General features: G+C 41.9%; 1 pseudogene; it reads left to right on the forward strand.

Moving 5' to 3' along the window:
• The first annotated feature begins 4,350 nt into the window (after positions 1–4,350).
• On the forward strand, positions 4,351–5,695 carry LOC113228332 (annotated as a pseudogene).

Here is a 5,695-nt window from a genome sequence, read left to right on the forward strand (position 1 = left end):
ATTAGACCTTTGGCTTTATTGGAAGTACCTCTTTGTCATTACTGGCAAATTTTGCTCGAACTTATACGATGTAAAGGGTATCATAATCTCAGTACAGAGTACTAAAAAAGCGACCTCAAAAGCATGTGGAATTACATCTATTTGCCAAGTTTTATTGCAATATCCTCTAGTTCGCTACTATACAGGACACTGGAGATAATAAAAATCGGCTCTCACTACTCAAAGTATATTGAGAGAGAAAAACGCCTTGAATTAGAGAAATAGCAAAACCAACCATTAAAATAATTGCTCCTAAGTAAAATTTTGAGGCTATGTATAAGTGGATGTTTTTTTTTCAAGATGAAATGGAACCACTATAGAGGTACCCTCTTTCCAACAAAAAAGAATCATGAAAATCGATTCACAAATACCGGAGTTATCTCGTAACATACAAAAAAAACATACAGTCGAATAGGAACCTCCTCCTTTTTTTGAAGTCAGTTAAAAATGCATACTTCCCGTTTGCGATTTGCAGGTATACTCAAAAATTGTAATTATAACCTACGTGTACGAAAAGCAATTAAATTGCTGCATGTAGTTCCGAAACCACGACGAAAGAATTAGCGTTTTTTCATTTCCACTAATCGATAAATAGCTTTTCCGCCACAAAGCCGCAAATGTAATTAACTCCGGTTTTCGTAAAGAACGTTCTTCGGGTTTATGAGGCAATTAAAAGTAAACGAGTTTTTCTGTTCGCTCTTAGCCCAATATCTATCCGTCTTATAACGGTCGTTAATATCCCAACCTCTTTCGCTTACTACGCCTCTGATTAGCCTATTACGAAAAATGAAGAAATCCATCTGTCCTGATAAAACACGCCTCGCCAGATTATTTGCAGCCCACCTCTTAGCTAAATCCTCGGCCAGGCGTAACATTCCCGGCATGCGAGTATAAATTAGCCGAAGTGACTCCGCACTATCCACTGCCTTAGGCCAATCCGCGGACCAAAACAGCACTGTACCAAACAAAGACCTATCGCCGTTTCGACATCCAACGACCGCTGTGTTAAAGTTTAATTCGAACAAGTTGTTTGTTGCCCAGCAATGTAGGTCAACTGTCTTTTCTGGTTGGAGAACGGGGTAGTAGGTTTCGTCGTATGATCAGGCGGTAGGCTTAGAGAGTAGTGCGGCGACTAAGCCGGCAGCCGGCGCCGCTGTCGCCGTAATCCTCACAGACAGATCGCTGCGCTAATGCTGACTAATGGTCTCAGACAAATCTATGGGCAGTATTATAGCGCGAGAGCGTTGTTCTCGTATGCTGAAGCATCACAATTCATAATGAACCATCCGTCAAGAATTGCAAACCCGCGATAAGCTTATTTCTTGATGATTAATTTTATGCCGTCTAAGTAAGAGTGTTTATATGCAAATACCGCACAAACTCCACTCATCACGCAAACTTATCCTGTTTATACATTCAATTTATGCGCGTCGTAGGATTTAAGCGCGCCTGTTATGCGATCTAGGGTTTATGTTACGTCTCTTTAAGACTTTGCCAAAAAACCATGTTCAGTTCTGAGCACGTCACGCTTGACACTTTGGACTTTGGACCGTTCTTATCGCAAGCGTATAGAGTTGAATTTAAATTTAAATATCAAACTGAAACACTCTTAAACCTGTACCGTACAAAATAACCTCCGTATTAAATATTTTTCTAATAAACTAGACCTTGAAATTTGAAAGGTTACATTTTGCGGTAACTTTAGGAGGTAGCGCTTTTAGTGAAGCTCCACGTATATTTTATTTAAAAATAAAAAAGCGATATTTGGTAAAGCGCTGTTATTTTGTACAAGCCAATTAAAAATAATTACATCATTTAATGGGTATTTTGATACAATACAAAATTGTGTACGATGTTTTAATAACAACTTCAAAATATTAGTTAAGGTACTATTAAAATTGAACTGAAGAAGGTAATTACAAAATCGAGATAAATGGTTGGTTGATGTAAATACGACAATGAATTGTATTATTCCTCGGTCTCACTTTCCTTTGATCTTCCCTTCTATTATGTTTCTAAGAAAACTGCTGAGACGCATCAAATGACCAAACATTTTCCCCCTTCGGTTCTCTATTGTCTTTAATAAGCTTCCCCTTTCATTCACTATTCTACACACCTCCTCACTGGTCTTTCTTTCCGTCCAACTGATTACCTCCATTCTTCTCCAGGGATAAGCTATATACAATTAAATTGATAGATCAGTAATACAAATCGTATGAGGCTCACATGCCATTTCTGGATTCCTTGGTAAGTCGAAAGGAGAAAAGAAAAAACTGGTGTCACTTCTGGGACAGTTTAAAAAGCGAACAGAATAATTGGCAACAACTCTTATGTGGAATCGAAGCTTCTGAGTCGCGATCACAGTAGAAAATGCTTTATCCTTATGCAATTGACTTACGACCCACACGCACGAAGCGCTTTGCTTCATCCTTCCTAAAGCATGCGGCAAAGGAATCGAATACACTGCTGGCTTGTATTTCCCGAATGATAAAATTTAAGGTAAAGCCAGAATAAATATGTAGCCAATTGTCGAGCTTATTTTTGAAGGCATTAACAGAGACAGCAGAAACCACATCTTCCGGTAGCATGTTCCAATTCACCACTATGTTGCTGAAAAAATTGTGTGCAGCAGAAGTTTTGTAAGGTGCAGGAACTACTTTGAGATGGTGGCCACGTGATGGTTTAAAGTTTTTTTTCTTTTAAAGATGTTTTGTATTGCTGGTAGATTGTACTGACTCATCATATCATATCATTTTATCTATCGTATCACCTCTCTTATTTTCTGTATTTGTTAACTCCATTATACACTCCCTCACTTCTTCCTATCATCTTTATGCTGATAACGTCCAAATTTACACCCAGTCGTCTCTTAACGACTTACCAGTTGCCATCAATGCCACCAATGTGGGCCTTCAATCTATTCTTGACTGGAGTCGGTCTTTTGGTCTAAGGGTTAACCCATCAAAAACACGGTGCATAATTATTAGTAGTACTTGGATCTCGTGTTGACCTTAACTCCTTACCACCTGTGATTTTCGATGGCGTTCGTATTCCGTATCTGGACATACTCAAGAATTTGGGGATAATTTTCGATCGGTGTCTTACATGGAAGCCGCATGTTGCTGAAGTTAGCAGGAAGATGTTTGGTGCACATTTTTCACTTAGAAGACTTAAGAACTTTTTGCCTATGAAAACTAAAATTACGCTGGCTCAGAGCATCCTACATCCGATACTGGACTATGCGGATGTGTGTTGTCCGGATTTGACAGTCACCCTACTTAATAAATTGGAACGGCTCCAAAATATGTGTGTAAGATTTATCTTCGGACTTCGTAAGTTTGATCATGCTTCCCAGTTTCGCGCACAGCGTAAATGGCTGCCCATCCACCAGCGTAGAGACCTTCACACACTTTCCCTTCTTTAGTCTACTTTATTCTATCTCTGTACGCCTCTTTACCTCAAACAACGTTTTACTTTTCATTCTTCTACGCTCTGCCGTCCTCTTCGATCTTCTGATGCACTTATACTAAACATTCAATTCAGAGGGTCTTGCTATGTTCAACTGTCCGTTGGTCATTAGTCAAGATACGGCTACGCGGTCCCGGATTCCTTGAGTTACCAGCACCACAATTCCTTTACCTCCTTGGCACTGGTATCGTTTACCTTTAATCCACTCCTCATTTCCCTATTTCCCTTCTTAGAGTATCCTATGTGAGCGGAAGTTCTCCCGCATTGTTGTGCGCAAATCATCAGCGAGGCATTGTGGAAGACCAAGGTGGTAGATTGAGATCTTATGACTATCGCCAGACACTGCATCCTAACTCTCTTTTGGTCGTAGCGGTTCACCGTTCCATCGGAAATAAGAGAGCTAGGACGAGAGAGTGTACCTGCGTTTTTCGCGTACGTTTGTGCACTATAATATCTCCTGCGCACCTGACTGCTTCCGAATGAAGGACTCCGATATAGGCGTAAAATCCAGTGGCGATGGGTTGAGGTAGAGAGGTCCGGTTTTATGCTAGCCGGGCATTGTCTGATGCCTGCACACTGGCGGCTCTATGGGGTGTAGTATGCATCGTGGTCGTTTTTCGCTTTGCATAGCGGTGACAAAGAGGATTCGGCAGCACCTAGAGTGACAAAGCAGCCCTATTTAGGGAGGCACTGCTATCCTCGCTTAGCCGGGGAAGAGGTTAGAAAAGGTGCCCTAAAAAGGGCTCACCTCGATCTAAGAGGATGGTAGTAACCGCGGCTGCCTCCGCATCTATTAAATCGGGGTTAGCGTAACAAGAAAAATAGAAATTCTAAAAACTTTTAATGACTTTCGGCGCGTGTAACATGCAAACGCTTCTTGACCGGAATGAAAATGCCTGTCCTGAGAGGAAAACCGCCGTAGTAGCTCGGGAACTCGGCCTATACCACGAGGATGTGGCTGCTATCAGTGAAACACACCTTGCTGATGAAAGAGAGCTGGTGAAAAAAGGAGGGGTATATACTTTCTTCTGGGAAGGTACAGATTCGCGGTCAGAAATTGCCTTGTAAAGCGTTTTTATGAGTATCCTATCCATATATCGGACCGAATCAACACGCTGCGCCTTCATCTAGACAATAACAACTGCCTAAATATCATCAATACTGATGACTCCGACGCTAGAAAAATCTGATGATATTAAGGATAAGTTTTACGAGGAGTTGACACAATGTCTCGGCATACGACCCAGAGAGCAGATCCTACTAATGGATATTAATGCCAGAGTTTGATACGATCTGGAGGCCTGGCTTAAAGTCTTTGGCAGGCACGGAGTTGGCAATATGAACAGCAATGGCCAGCTGCTGCTTAGCTTATGTGCGCAATTTGGCCTTGCAATCACAAATACAATATTTAGACTACCTGCCAAGTACATGACAACGTGGATGCATTCAAGATCCACGCATTGGCATTTGATTGACTATGCCATGGTACAGCAAAAAGATCTTTCCCAAGTTCAAATCACCCATGTCATGCGTGGTGCGCAGTGTTGGACAGATCATCGGCTTGTGGTCACTAAACCATACCTCTGCCTTCGGCGCCCTCACATGTCTGAAAAAAGGAAGCCAGCGTGCTTAAACGTAGGTAGGCTAAGAGATCATGACGCGAGGAAGGAATATGCTGAAGCCTTGACTAAAATGGTGATGTCGTGACTCTCTGGAAGTCTCTGTCTTTTCACATTTTGGACACTGCCAAAACTACTCTCGATCTAGTAGTCCCTAAAAACGAAGATTGGTTTGATGAGAATGACAGCATTCTGACGGAAGCTATACGGAAACACCAGCGTCTCCTACGAGGGCGTAGCGGAGAACAGCAAGGTGAAAAAAATATTGCGGAGATCAGACAAAGTAACCTGGAGCTAAGAAAATTATCTCGGGAAACCAAAGAGAGGTGGTGGCAACAAGGCTCGGCACTTACAGTGGCTCGTGGACACAAACCAGCTCAGAGAGTTTTATGATGCAGTTAAAAAGCTGATTGGCGCAAACTACCATAGAAAGTACCTCTGTGTACCTAAAGTGGTATTTCGCTCCTAATAGTACCGGGAAAAGTCTTTGCCAAAGTACTCTTAAACCGCCTCATGGAGCTCTCAGAAGAGATTTTGCCAGAAACATAGTTTGGCTTCCGACCTGAGCG

The sequence above is a fragment of the Hyposmocoma kahamanoa genome, unplaced genomic scaffold (genome assembly GCF_003589595.1).
Source record: "Hyposmocoma kahamanoa isolate Upper Pololo Valley unplaced genomic scaffold, ASM358959v1 226, whole genome shotgun sequence".
NCBI lineage: Eukaryota > Metazoa > Arthropoda > Insecta > Lepidoptera > Cosmopterigidae > Hyposmocoma > Hyposmocoma kahamanoa.